This window comes from Schistocerca nitens, chromosome 2 (assembly GCF_023898315.1).
Source record: "Schistocerca nitens isolate TAMUIC-IGC-003100 chromosome 2, iqSchNite1.1, whole genome shotgun sequence".
NCBI classification, from domain to species: Eukaryota; Metazoa; Arthropoda; class Insecta; order Orthoptera; family Acrididae; genus Schistocerca; species Schistocerca nitens.
Genome location: NC_064615.1, coordinates 1,075,817,738 through 1,075,833,255, shown reverse-complemented (window position 1 = coordinate 1,075,833,255; position 15,518 = coordinate 1,075,817,738). Strand labels below are relative to the sequence as shown.

The 15,518-nt window shown below is 43.6% G+C and overlaps 1 protein-coding gene across 1 annotated transcript in view; it reads right to left on the bottom strand.

Moving 5' to 3' along the window:
- Positions 1 to 10,010, bottom strand: part of LOC126237473 (kinesin-like protein KIF13A) — a 218,073-nt gene extending 208,063 nt beyond the window's left edge. Inside the window, exon 1 of the mRNA XM_049947615.1 lies at positions 9,881 to 10,010. The gene's annotated coding sequence lies outside the window, so the exon portion shown is untranslated. The remainder of the gene's footprint in view (positions 1 to 9,880) is intronic.
- Positions 10,011 to 15,518: the final 5,508 nt, after the last annotated feature.

Sequence of the window (15,518 nt, the reverse complement as noted above, 5' to 3'; positions counted from 1 at the left end):
CTTCATTGCTTGACCTGCACACTGCAACCCCATTTAAAATCAAACATGTTCAGATGTGAGCACTATACCTACTGTTTGGGAATCACTTGATTGATGGACTCCCTACTTCTGAACTGGCACAATTTGGGGTACTTCAGGATGTTAAAACCTTGTGCCTAACAGTCCAATAATAATAATAATAAAAATACTGCGTACAGCCTTCTGTAATTGCTGTGTCGTGCTGTCAATTAATTCATTTACCTGTTTCGAAGTGAGTAATGAAGCAATTTATGGACGACTGCAGGTACTATCTACAACTTGGTGGGGACATTTAGCACTTGTTACGTGTATGTATCACTTTTGTCATCAGCAATGTACAGGACGAAGCACAATATACGCATGTAGTGAGTGGACTTTATGAGGTACCTGTAACCTCGATCGGGTCAATGCCACTAATTGAGAAAAAGTAATGTTGATAGCTTATATAATCAATATTAGAATCTTACATAAATCTTTTGAAAATAATTTAGTTTCATGACTGAAAGAGAATCAAGTCGCATAGTTTTTACAAGTCAGAAAATTTCATTTTTACCCCCCACGTTGGGAACGACTCCGTTAGACGTTTCCAGGACAAAGCTTGACTCTTAAATAAACTACGCTAAAAGTAGTTGTAATGCAGATGTTAAGTCCCATAGTGCTTAAAGCCATTTGAACCATTTTTTACACATAAAATGTGTAAAGAATCTTCTGCTTTAGACACTACTATTACAATCCAACAAAGATCTAACTCGGTATTTCTTCCACAGTAACTCGGGGATTTTTCTTGCGATTCCTCGTTTTCCTCATTTGCTGTTTCAAACTTTGGGTATACGTCACTGTCATGTGTACACACAACATAACCTTCTTCAAGAAAATCACCCTCTTCACTAAATTCTCCGTTCTCCGTGTCTCTATCAGCTTCTTCAAGCGATTCACCAAGTATGTTAGTATGAAAATCGAACTCAGCGCCATCCATATCGTGTTAATTTCAGTAGCAAAAGACGAGATTAGCACAGAAAAGAGCCAATGTGGTATCAACTAACACTCTTCTACTGCGACTGCTCGATATTTCACCTAAGATGCCACAACGAGATAAATTTTAAGCGATAGAACAAATATGACGACTACTAGAAAACAAGGCACACCATTACTGAACATTAGTAAAATTTACGACAAGAGCACAAGTGTCAGCAAAACACACGAGTCAGGCAATAAATAATCCAGCTATTATTAACAACAATGTCTGCCACGTGTCGCTCATGTATGCAGATTGGTGGGAACTGCGAAGACTTACCAACTGCAACCGTAAATTTTACAAGGCTTTTCATAATCTAGGGTTAAGCAGAGTAGGCAGGTCAAATGGATGTAGGCTACAGTAGTTTTGCATACAGGGTTGCACAAGAGCAGACTAGCCTGTATGTTGTTGTTGTTGTTGTTGTGGTCTTCAGTCCTGAGACTGGTTTGACGCAGCTCTCCATGATACTTTATCCCGTGCAAGCTTCATCTCCCAGTTCCTAATGTAACCTACATCCTTCTGAATCTGCTTAGTGTATTCATCTCTTGGTCTCCCTCTACGATTTTTACCCTCCACGCTGCCCTCCAAAACTAAATTGGTGATCCCTTGATGCCTCAGAACATATTCTACCAACCGATCCCTTCTTCTAGTCAAGTTGTGCCACAAACTCTTCTCCCCAATTCTGTTTAATACCTCCTCATTAGTTATGTGATATACCCATCTAATTTCCAGCATTCCTCTGTAGCAGCACATTCCGAAAGCTTCTATTCTCTTCTTGTCCATGTTTCACTTCCATACATGGCTACACTCCATACAAATACTTTCAGAAAAGGCTTCCTGCCACTTAAATCTATACTCGATGTTAACAAATTTCTCTTCTTCAGAAACGCTTTCCTTGCCATTGCCAGTCTACATTTTATATCCTCTCTGCTTCGACCATCATCAGTTATTTTGTTCCCCAAATAGCAAAACTCCTTTACTGCTTTAAGTGTCTCATTTCTTAATCTAATTCCCTCAGCATCACCCAACTTAATTCGACCAAAATCTATTATCCTCGTTTTCCTTTTGTTGATGTTCATCTTATAGCCTTCTTTCAAGACACTGTCCATTCCGTTCAACTGCTCTTCCAAGTCCTTTGCTGTCTCTGACAGAATTACAATGTCATCGGCGGAACTCAAAGGTTTTATTTCTTCTCTGTGGATTTTAATACCTACTCCGAATTTATCTTTTGTTTCCTTTACTGCTTGCTCAATATACCGATTGAATAACATCGGGGAGAGGCTACAACCCTGTCTCACTCCCTTCCCAACCACTGCTCCCCTTTCATGTCCCTCGACTCTTATAACTGCCACCTGGTTTCTGTACAAATTGTAAATAGCCTTTCACTCCCTGTATTTTACACCTGTCATCTTCAGAATTTGAAAGAGAGTATTCCAGTTAACATTGTCAAAAGCTTTCTCTAAGTCTACAAATGCTAGAAACGTAGGTTTGCCTTTTCTTAATCTTTCTTCTCAGATAAGTAGTAGGGTCAGTATTGCCTCACGTGTTCCAACATTTCTACGGAATCCAAACTGATCTTCCCCGAGGTCCGCTTCTACCAGTTTTTCCATTCGTCTGTAAAGAATTCGCGTTAGTATTTTGCAGCTGTGACTTATTAAACTGATAGTTCGGTAATTTTCACATCTGTCAACACCTGCTTTCTTTGGGATTGGAATTATTATATTCTTCTTGAAGTCTGAGGGTATTTCGCCTGTCTGATACATCTTGATCACTAGATGGTAGAGTTTTGTTAGGCCTGGCTCTCCCAAGACTGTCAGTAGTTCTAATGGAATGTTGTATACAAGCCTGTTGACCAGCTTCAAAGCCTTCTTTGGACTGGTGACTCCAACAACAACGCCGGCCAGAGTGGCCGACAGCTTCTAGGCGCTACAGTCTGGAACCGCGCGACCGCTACGGTCGCAGGTTCGAATCCTGCCTCGGGCATGGATGTGTGTGATGTCCTTAGGTTAGTTAGGTTTAAGTAGTTCTAAGTTCTAGGGGACTGATGACCTTAGAAGTTAAGTCCCGTAGTGCTCAGAACCATTTTAACCAATTTTTGAACAACAACAACAAGAGACTGGAATTAATCCAAGAAAACTAAAGAGAAAGACGTCGTAAGCAAGGGCGCCTTTTTCGCCCAGCTTACTCAGAGTTACCAACGGACAATGTAGAATTTCCGACCTCCTTGAAACGCCCGGCACTCGCAACCGAACATGCACCCCTGTGAGTATTCTAAATCCGAGCGGAGCGAAGAGGCAATCCGGTGGGCCGCCTCCGCAGTCCCATTATCCGGCGGAAAAGAGGCCGGCAGAACCGTTCAGCCCTTTCCTCGGGCGCCGTCTCCAATCTCCCTCGGGGAGCCGTCGAGGGCGACCCCCAGCCCACCTGAGGGCAGCTCTCCAGCTCTCGCGGGGACCACTGGGACACGTGTCGCACTGCGCAGGCGCAGGTGTGACGAGGGCAGGCCGCCATTCACAGCCGCTTCCCCGCAATTCCACCTGACGAGGAGTCCGCTACCTCACACTGTACTACAGCATCTCTCGTTGTGTGTGTGTGTGTGTGTGTGTGTGTGTGTGTGTGTGTGAGAGAGAGAGAGAGAGAGAGAGAGAGAGAGAGAGAGAGAGAGACAATATAAGTCCTCTCTTAAATCTTGTTTCTATGTATGAAACGTGTGACACTAGCAGGGCTGGTACAAGAAAAGCGACGTATTATCTGGCACTCCCCTCCCCCCCTCCTGTCCCTCGAAGATTACTTGCCTTTATATGTATAGTAACCTAAACCACTGCTATAATCAAAGACATTTTATTAAGCCGTTATTTTCTGCTGCCAAGCTTATTTCGGCTGCAGGGCCATTATCAAGCCATCTCCAAACATAATTGTTAGTGCTTATAACTATGACTATTTGTAGTTACTAACAATTTCGTATATACCTGTCGCAGTACTTCCTTCCGTAACACATCGTTAACGCTGTCGCTGACCTGAGTCGAAACAAGGCCCCGGGAGTAAGACAACATTCCATTAGAACTGCTGACAGCCTTGGGAGAGCCAGCCCTGACAAAACTCTACCATCTGGTCAGCAAAATGTGTGAGACAGGCGAAATACCCTCAGACTTCAAGAAGAATATAATAATTCCAATCTCAAAGAAAGCAGGTGTTGACAGATGTGAAACTTACCGAACTATCAGTTTAATAAGTCACGGCTGCAAAATACTAACGCGAATTCTTTACAGACGAATGGAAAAACTGGTAGAAGGCGACCTCGGGGAAGATCAGTTTGGATTCCGTAGAAATATGGGAACACGTGAGGCAATACTGACTCTACGACTTATTTTAGAAGCTAGATTAAGAAAAGGCAAACTTACTTTCCTAGCATTTGTAGACTTAGGGACAGCTTTTGACAATGTTGACTGGAATACTCTCTTTCAAATTCTGAAGATCGCAGGGGTAAAACACAGGGAGAGAAACGCTATTTACAATTTGTACAGAAACCAGATGGCAATTATAAGGGTCGAGGGACATGAAAGGGAAGCGGTGGTTGGGAAGGGAGTGAGACAGGGTTGTAGCCTCACCCCGACGTTATTCAATCTGTATATTGAGCAAGCAGTAAAGGAAACAAAAGAAAAATTCGGAGTAGGTGTTACAATTCATGGAGAAGAAATAAAAACTTTGAGGTTCGCCGATGACATTGTAATTCTGTCAGAGACAGCAAAGGACTTGGAAGAGCAGTTGAACGGAATGGACAGTGTCTTGAAAGGGGGATATAAGATGAACATCAACAAAAGGAAAACGAGGATAATAGATTTTGGTCGAATTAAGTTGGGTGATGCTGAGGGAATTAGATTAAGAAATGAGACACTTAAAGCAGTAAAGGAGTTTTGCTATTTGGGGAACAAAATAACTGATGATGGTCGAAGCAGAGAGGATATAAAATGTAGACTGGCAATGGCAAGGAAAGCGTTTCTGAAGAAGAGAAATTTGTTAACATCGAGTATAGATTTAAGTGTCAGGAAGTCGTTTCTGAAAGTATTTGTATGGAGTGTAGCCTTGTATGGAAGTGAAACGTGGACGATAAATAGTTTGGACAAGAAGAGAATAGAAGCTTTCGAAATGTGGTGCTACAGAAGAATGCTAACGATTAGATGGGTAGATCACATAACTAATGAGGAGGTATTGAATAGGATTGGGGAGAAGATAAGTTTGTGGCACAACTTGACTAGAAGGAGGGATCGGTTGGTAGGACATGTTCTGAGGCATCAAGAGATCACCAATTTAGTATTGGAGGGCAGCGTAGAGGGTAAAAATGGTAGAGGGAGACCAAGAGATGAGTACACTAAACAGATTCAGAAGGATGTAGGTTGCAGTAGGTACTGGGAGATGAAGAAGCTTGCACAGGATAGAGTAGCATGGAGAGCTGCATCAAACCAGTCTCTGGACTGAAGACCACAACAACAACAACTGGAATTACAATAGAAGTACAAACCACGAGGCAAGAAACAAGGCAACCCTGAAAAATAGCGCATAAATACCAAGATTCTTTACCTTACTTATATGTCAACAGACATGAGACTGGTATGAAACACAAGTCATTATCAGAAAAGCATATGTGGTCATGTAAGGCAGATCTGTCAACAGTAAAAGTGAGAACATCTCTAAAGCGCCTAAATATGTTGCAGACTTTCATTTATGGACCCTACAGCACAGCTGTTATATGAAACTACTAACCAATAAACAGGTATGCGCCACACAATTGTGTCTTCCAATGACCGCCTGAGAGACATCTCAATCTGCACACCGCAATCTGTGGTGTTTTAGGGAACAAGGTAGTTGATTTTCTTTTATAAATACATTATCTTTGCAAACACTAGGACATAAAGAGTGTTTACAGTGTAAACGTGAGGCCCACTAGAAAATTTCACATGTTCAATGTGTGTGAAATCTTATGGAACTTAACTGCTAAGGTCTTCAGTCCCTAAGCTTACACACTACTTAACCTAAATTATCCTAAGGACAAACACACATACCCATGGCCAAGGACTCGAACCTCTGCCGGGATCAGCCGCACAGTCCATGACTGCAGCGCCTTAGACCGCTCGGCAAAGTTCACATGCAAACTTCGTGAAGTCTCTTACTGTAATATATTTGTAAGAAACATGGAGTGTCTACCTTGTAATACAGTTAATTATGGAAAACATGGTGCACTATATAGGCGAGGAGTAATATGTTTTGTTACAAATTGCAGTTGTTCCAATTTTGGTACTTGAAAATGGCCTATGGCCGATATCTGGATAGTACACCAATAAAATAAAAATTATTACAATCAAATTGCGGCATCACCATTAAAAAATAAGTCGGGTTGGTGTCCGCCTGCTTACTCGATGGTTACGTGCTTGCCTCCCATGCAGCGGGCCACGGATTCGATTCCCGGCCGGGTTGGGGATTTTCTCCACTCGTGCACTGGTCGTTGTGTTGTCATCATCATCATCATCTCATCCTCATCACCGGCACGCAAGTCGCCCAATGTGGCGTCGACTGAAATAAGACTTGCACTCGGCGGCCGAACTTCCCCGAATGGGGCCTCCCGGCCAAAAACGCCAAACGCTCATTTCATTTTCATTTCATTTCAAGTCAGGTTGGTATTCCACCGCTGTCTGGGGCGCCTCCGACAAGTCTTCGCTGCTCATCGGGGCTCATTTAGAAGTGTGATTCATCACTGAAGACAATTCTACTCAATGAGATTCCATGCCTCGACGACCGGCGAAAACAAGTCTCCAGAAACGCCAGACAGCGGTGGGATGCCAATGTGACTGTCGCCCGCCATTACAGCCCGACAACCTGGAGTGACAGACCGGGATCCCATTTCATTTCATAACAGGATGCCTTTGGTCGTCATCTGCGATACCCTCACAGCACAGCGGTACGTCAACGATACTCTACGCTCCGTTTTGTTGTCCTTCTTGGATCGCCAGATCTCCCCCCAAATGAGAACATTCGGAGCATTATGGGCAGAGCCCTCCAACCAGCTAGGTATTTCGACGATCTAACGCACCAACTGGTCATAGTCTTGCACGATATCCCTCACGAGGACATCCAAAAGCTCTATCAATCAGTGCCAAGCCGCCTAATTACTTTCATAAGGGTCAGAGATGGACCAAGGCTTTACTGACTCGCACAACTGTGAATCTCTTTATCCTGAATAAATCATCCAACTTTTATGAAATTGTAATCATCTGTTTGTCTGCACATGTGCATCACATCTACTGATTGCCGTTCCATTTGGATAATTCCTTCGTTGTGCGTCTTTTTTTTGTTTTTTTTATGTTTTTTCTTAGAGTTTATTTTGTGCGCATCTGCAGTCCTGCAATTTTCATGTTTCCCACATTGAGAGAATAAACCCTTTGCCTTTTCGTATCTATCTCTTGCAAACATTTACACCACCTGTACACAAGTCACTAACTGAATTCAAACTGCGTACATTTCCAGCCGAAAAAAACGAGCTCGTCACGTTGAATGCCCAGTGTGGCAGTCACTCGTCTACGGAAAGACCTAAGGTGTAATCATTGAGCCAGACAGTAGAAACGGCGAGAAAAAGACTACCTTGGTAACATCAAAAGGTCAGACCATTAAGCGATTACAGTTAGAATTTGTTCCTTTGCGGCACAGCCAGAGTTTGCTTTTCGGTCTTCTGAGATTTTAATAGGAGGGCTATTCGGAAAGTAAGAAACGATCGGTCGCGAAAGGCAAACCACAGTGAAAATCCGACGAAGCTTTGCACAGATGTCTTGGGCACTGTCTATAGCATGCAAGTAGAGAGCGTCACGTCGCTCTTCTCAGCTCTGAGCGCACAATGAGCGCGAAATGATGCCTAGAAAACAGTGTGTCCCGCCACGTACCGGTGCCTGCCGAGAGATTTTGTATGATTTCATCCAACTCCACATAACGTAACTGTCATACAGTTCCTTCTTCATGACAGTTCTTGGTTGCTCACTGCAGGGGCAATGAGGACGTTCCCGCAGCGTTTTCGATGGGAAATGTTTGGTCATCCAGCGTAAGTCCGGACTTGGCTCTATCCTCAAATGAACCGATGGTTTTAAAGACAACATTTTGGCACAGACAACGAGTGGAAGTCTAGCGTAGAAAACTGTCGGAGACCACAGGCGGCTGGCTTCTATGAGGAGGGTATTAGAAAATTCGCACAACGCTACGACAGTTTCTAATTTGAAGCGGCGACTACGTAGAGAAGTAGCTGGAAGATGCAGCTAACTGTTGCAAATACAACACTTTTGATTTTCATTTGGTTTCCACTTCGCGGCCGATCGTTCCTTACTTCACGAATACCTCTCGTATATTGAGGCTCTAATACAGGTACCAAAGAGGTCTATATCGACCATGCCTGAAATCAAGATACCAACGAGGGTCACTCCAAAAGAAATGCACACTATTTTTGTAAAAATACAGTTTTCATTCTCGATGTGTGAAAGTTTTACAGTGTGTAGATACATCCTTCCCGCTTGTTTTCAAACAGTTCAACTTGTTCCCGTCAATGGCGCCGTCACAGCATATCTTCAAGATGGCTCATACACTTGACGTTCGTCATAAGCAACGTGCTGTCATAGAATTACTGTGCTGTGAAAACGAGACAGTGGGAAACATCCACAAGGGGTTGAAAAAGGTGTATGGACATGTTGCTGTCGACCGCAGTACAGTTAGTCGGTGGGCAAGCAGGTTACGTGATCAAAGCGGGTACGGCAATATTAAGGATTGTCCTCGCAGCGGCAGGCCTCGTACTGCACACACTCCAGACAATGTGCAGAGAGTTAACGAACTGGTGACTGCTGACGGAAGCATCACAGTGAACGAATTGCCACGCTACGGTGGGATAGCGGAAGGAAGTGTTTGCAGAAAACTGAAAGTGTTGGCGTTAAAAAAGGTTTGTGCCAGGTGGGTTCCCAGGATGTTGACAGTGGCTCACAAAGAAACAAGAAAAACGGTATGCAGCGAAATTTTGGAATAGTACGAGAATGGTGGAGATTAATTTCTTGGAAGAATTGTGACAGGTGATGAAAGATGGCTCCATCGTTTTTACCAGAGACGGATAGGCAAATTCACCCAAGGAAAAAAAAATTCAAAACCACACCTTCTGCTGGAAAAGTTATGGCTACGGTGTTTTTCGATTCTGAACGACTCTTGCTTGTGGACATCATGCCAAGTAGAACCACCATAAATTCTGATGCATATGTGACGACACTGAATAAACTTCAAGCTCGACTGAGTCGTGTTCGACCACATCGTTAAAAGCAGGATGTTTTGCTGTTGCACGACAATGCACGGCCACATGTCAGTCAAAAAACCGTGCAAGCGATCACAAAACTCGGATGGACAACACTGAAACACCCGCCTTACAGTCCTCACCTGGCTCCATGTGACTATCATCTCTTTGGGAAACTGAAAGACTCTCTTCGTGGAACAATGTTTGAAGATGATGACTCCCTTGTGCACGCTGCCAAACAGTGGCTCCAATAGGTTGGTCCAGAATTTTACCGTGCGGGTGTACAGGCGCTGGTTCCAAGATGGCGTAAGGCAGTTGATAGGGATGGAAATTATGTGGAGAAATGAAAATATTGTTCCTAAAGGATGTATCTACACAGTGTAAAACTTTCAAACATGTAGAATAAAAGAGGGATTAAAAAAATGTGCATTTCTTTTTTGGAGTGACCCTCGTACAAGCTGACCTTACATACCGTTTGGCACAAATACGTAATCTCTGTACCCCTCCCTAGACTGCTGGCAGAGCGCGCGGCCGCGACTCACCCGTCTGGCCGTAGGCGAAGATGCAGGCGTTGTAGCCCTGGAAGGCGTTGTCCAGGATGTCGCGGCCCAGGCAGTCGAACACGATCTCCTGACTCGCGAAGTTGGCGTCATCCTTGTCCAGCGAGTAGAAGCAGTGGTCGAACGCGAAAGACTTGGGTTGTTTCCTGCAACAGCCCACCAACATAGCAAAGTCAAAAACCGACAAACAGTAACATTCATCAATATGAGTAATTACTAAGAACAAGAAAAAAATCGTTTAATGTTTTTGCCAATTTTCAGTAGTTTTTCGCCAATTTATGTGCAATTTTTTGCCTGTTTTGATATTAGTTCCTTATTTTTATCTTATTTCTCCGTTTTTCAGTGTTATTTTCAAAATTAAAATATACGTATCAATTATACACTCATGTTCAGAAAAAACAGAATACCTTGAATGTCTAGAGATAATTTTGTTTTTTGAAAGACATTGTGTTTACGCCAGTGACTGTTACACTTATATTTCCGCTATTGCAGTTTCGGCCTTAGGCCATTATCAAGTGCAGATGTTTTGGCTTTAAGCCATGTCAACTTTATACAGGCTGACACATTTATATGTCGTTGTCATTTGCTGTTATATACATTCGTTACGTTGCTAAGTAGTGCGAGCACACTTAGCAACGTTCCGATGTATATAACAGCAAATGACAACGACATATAAATGTGTCAGCCTGTATAAAGTTGACATGGCTTAAAGCCAAAACATCTGCACTTGATAATGGCCTAAGGGCGAAACTGCAATAGAGGAAATAAAAAGTGTAACAGTCATTGGCGTAAACATGATTTCTTTCAAAAAATTTTACTTGACTGTGAATCCCAGTTATGAAAAGACTAGAGATAAAACGTTCATATTCACAGAGCATGAACACTAGTATGCTCTGCAGAAATGATTAGCAGTTCAGTCACCTCGGTTCAACATGTGTCCTCTTGCCTATTAGGTACAGGCGCCGCCGTGGGCCCTGATAACTTACTTGTTCTATGCATGATGGCATCGACGCTTACAAGGCGCGAATGGCGTCCTGTGGTGTAGCCATCCATGCTGTATTCACCTGCTTCCTAAGTTCATGTGTGGTAGTTGGCACTGGATGACAGCGCTGCACCCGTCCATATCCCACACGTTTTGGACTGGCGCCGAGTCTAGTGATCTGGTGAGCCAGGGCAAAAGGCTGACGTCCTGTGACACCGAGAAGGCACGTGTTCGTTCATTCACGTAGGTCACACTGGTCACACACCAGCTGCGGTTTGTGGTTGTACACAATAGCACTCCAGATCATAAGACCTTGAGTTGGCGCTGTATGTCTTGTGCGAATGCACTCACTGTGACGCCGTTCCCCCTGTCTGCGGCGAACCAAAATGCGGCCGTCATTTTCAAACAAACAGAACCTGGGTTCGTCCGAAAGCACTACCTGATGCCATTCCTATCCCCAGTGACGTCGTTCCATACACCATTGCCGCGTAGCACGTTGCTGCACATTCGTCAAAGGTAGATGGAGAAGTGGACGACGCGCACGTAGCCCATGCGACGGACTGTCACCTCTCACAGTGCACGATGTGTTACACTGTTGCACCAGAGGAGGACGCAGATCTGTCATCTCCTGGAGGGAGGGAGGGAGGGAGGGGGGGTGTCTGTGTGCTGCAACTACGGTCTTCCGTGAACCATTCTCTGCACGCACATATTGAAAATGCCGAAACATTTCATCCCACTCGAGCAGGAATTTCTCGGATAGTGTATCGCGTTCTCTCACGGCGATAATGCGCCCTTTGACGGTATGGTTCTCGCATTCGTCTGCAAGGCATCCTGCACGGCTGCTAAGAGCACGCTGATCCATTACCTTCTGTTCCCGGGTTCGATTCCCGGCGGGGTCAGGGATTTTCTCTGCCTCGTGATGACTGGGTGTTGTGTGATGTCCTTAGGTTAGTTAGGTTTAAGTAGTTCTAAGTTCTAGGGGACTGATGACCATAGATGTTAAGTCCCATAGTTGTGAGAGCCATTTGAACCATTTTTTTCCATTACCTTCTGTTTTACCGCCGCGATATCGGTTTTGACCTTGAACGCGCGGGCAGACATGGTTCAAATATTAATCATTTCTGTACAATGTAATAATGTACATGTCTTGTGAATATGAACGTCCTCTCTCTAATCGTTCACGGTGTTCTGTTTTTTCTGAACATGGGTGTATTATATTTATTGATATCGCAGAACACATTTATTTACGTTATTGAAAAAAATAAAAACATGTATGTTGAACCAATTAAATGTAACCTCGTAAATAAAAAATGACTCCGCTATCGTACACTGCTGAGAGTATTTACATGGAGGTGACAAAAATCATGGGATACCTCCTAATATAGCGTCTGACCTCCCTTTACCCTACGCAGTGCAGCAACTCGATGTAGCATGGAGTCAACAAGTCGCTGGACGTCCCTTACAGTAACACAGGGTGTTTCAAAAAGGACTACAAGTTTAAAAATTCGTATAAATTTAGTGAAATAAGAAATACAGATGGTTTTGCTGTTTTTTTTTTTTTTTGCAGGGAAACAAATAAGTTTTCTTAAATTAAAGAATTTGTTATGCTGCACAAATCCCATTGGAAGTCAATTTCTTCCCAAACTCGCTGTAGCATTGCAGGTGTAACTTGCTCAGTGGCGGCGTAAATTCTTGCTCTAAGTTCAGGTAGAGGAGCCGGTACAAGAAGTACAAACATGATATCCTTGATGAAACCCCGTAAAAGAAATCGAGTGGCGTCAGGTCTGGGGCGCATCACGACCAATCCATTAACCTGGAAAGCGTTCCCTGAGAAAATGCCAAACGTGAGGCATGTAGAGGGGTGGTGCATCATCTTGCACGTAGTAAACATTTCGTTCTTGGTTATCCTAATCGATCTGTGATAACAAAAATTGTTGTGTCATACCCAATTACACTATCCCGTTGATGGTTCTCTGACGGGGAAAAAAAGGGTCCGTATATTTATGCCACTCATAAATTGTAGATCTACTAGGAGCATCTTTAGCATATTTGGTACGGAAATTACGCTGAACTGTTGTCGCCGACTTCGATCCTTCCAAACAAAACACACCCGTTCGGGTCCGGTGAAGGCAGTCATCTTCAACGCAACTGCCGCTAGCGCTCCTTACGGTGCGATTCGGCGCAGGCAAACATGTCCTACCAAGCGATCCCTCCTTCTAGTCAAGTTGTGCCACAAATTTCTCTTCTCTTCAATTCTGTTCAGTACCTCCTCATTAGTTATTTGATCTACGCATCTAATCTTCAGCATTCTTCTGTAGCACCACATTTCGAAAGCTTCTATTTTCTTCTTTTCTAAACTATTTATCGTCCACCTTTCACTTCCATACATGGCTACACTCCATACAAATACTTTCAGAAACGACTTCCTGGCACTTAAATCTATACTCGATGTTAACAAATTTTTCTTCTTCAGAAACGCTTTCCTTGCCATTGCCAGTCTACATTTTATATCCTCTCTACTTCGACCATCATCAGTTATTTTGCTCCCCAAATAGCAAAACTCCTTTAGTACTTTAAGTGTCTCATTTCCTAATCTAATACCCTCAGCATCACCCGATTTAATTCGACAATATTCAATTATTCTCGTTTTGTTTTTGTTGATGTTCATCTTATACCCTCCTTTCAAGACCCTGTCCATTCCGTTCAACTGCTCTTCCAAGTCCTTTGCTGTCTCTAACAGAATTACAATGTCATCGGCGAACCTCAAAGTTTTCATTTCTTCTCCAATGTTTTTTAATACCTACTCCGAATTTTTCTTTTATTCCCATTACTGCTTGCTCAAGAACATTGGGGATAGGCTACAACCCTGTCTCACTCTCTTCCCAACCACTGCTTCCCTTTCACGCCCCTCGGCGCTTATAACTGCCATCTGGTTTCTGTACAAATTGTAAATAGCCTTTCGCTCCCTGTATTTTACCCCTGCCACCTTCTCAATTTGAAAGAGAGTATTCCAATCAACATTGTCAAAAGCTTTTTTTAAGTCTACAAATGCTAGAAACGTAGGTTTACCTTTCCTTAATCTAGCTTCTAAGATAAGTCGTAGGGTCAGTATTGCCTCACGTGTTCCAACATTTCTACGGAATCCTAACTGATCTTCCCCGAGGTCGGCTTCTACCAGTTCTTCCATTCGTCTGTAAAGAATTCGCGTTAGTATTTTGCAGCTGTGACTTATTAAACTGATAGTCCGGTAATTTTCATATCTGTCAACACCTGCTTTCTTTGGGACTGGAATTATTATTATCGACTGCAGGTCGCCGGAATGGCGTCAAATTGAAAGACCGGCACCCGGCGAACGGCCTTCCCGACGGGGGCGCCCTAGCCATACGATTAAATAAATGGCTTTGTGACCTCAGAGTATGTTGGTAGTAGTGGTTTGGGTTTCTTCCTCCGGTATGACTTAGCTTGCATCAGATTTAGTAATCGACGTAGCTTCCGTCGTAACGGATGACTGATAGATACCTGACCATCAAAATGTATCGGTCATTTCGGATTCTACGTTCTGTAGGAAGGCTTGCTAAACTGGATTCGTTCGAACGCACCCACTGGTAGCCATTAGCTTCACACCCGTGCCGCCCGATTCCTTACACTCCCACGCAGAACACCGGCGCGGCGGGGTGGGGCGCGTGGCGTCTGATCGGAGACAAGTGGTCCCCGGAGTCAATGGCGCGAGAGACCGTCACGTAATAAGCCGCCGCTGCTACCACCGCCGCCACTGCTGCGAGAAATTTATTTCCGCTGCCGGGACGCTGAACTTTATTGCAGGCGCCCAGGCGCACGCCGATGTGACGGCAAATGAAACGTCACGCTATATTAATGGTTTTCCTCCTGCTTATCCCCTGGACGGCAGCTCAAGATGTAGTTGTTTCTAAACGTGACAGTATATTGTGTTCGCCTTGTCCGAGACTGGGAAATGTAACGTAATAATAAAACTTCGTTAATAAAAAAAATGGCTCTGAGCACTATGGGACTTAACATCTATGGTCATCAGTCCCCTAGAACTTAGAACTACTTAAACCTAAGTAACCTAAAGCCATCACACAACACCCAGCCATCACGAGGTAAAACCTCGTTAATAACGCGCATTTTACAGCTTGTGGTAGATAATCACCTGGGAAAATTCCGCCCGAAGTTCATATAAACGATCGCACAGGGTACTGCGTCGACGGCAAACGCAAGTAGTTTCAATGTTGTTCTTCGATGTTGTCATCTCTCCCCTTCCTTCCTTCTGCCGTCTATTGTCCACATTAAACAATGCCCAGTCCAAGTAATTAATAAGCAAAGTCTTTTATGAAAATTTGAGCGGTGCGAAGATTGCATTAAACTTTCAAGTTTACGTAACTTAAGTTGAGATGGCTCCAGTTAATCTTGTCTAAGGGTCTGATTCTTAAAGCTGAAAACCCAACATGAGGTCCTCACGGTTGGACTGAACTAAATACATTGAAAGACTGTTGTTGCAAAGGTTTTACGTAAATATATTTTCCACTGATTTTCTCACAGTGTAGTATATCATACAGTATCTTGATTTTTCACATTAACACAGGAAATTAATTGTTCGCACCTATTTATAAAAGTACGTTC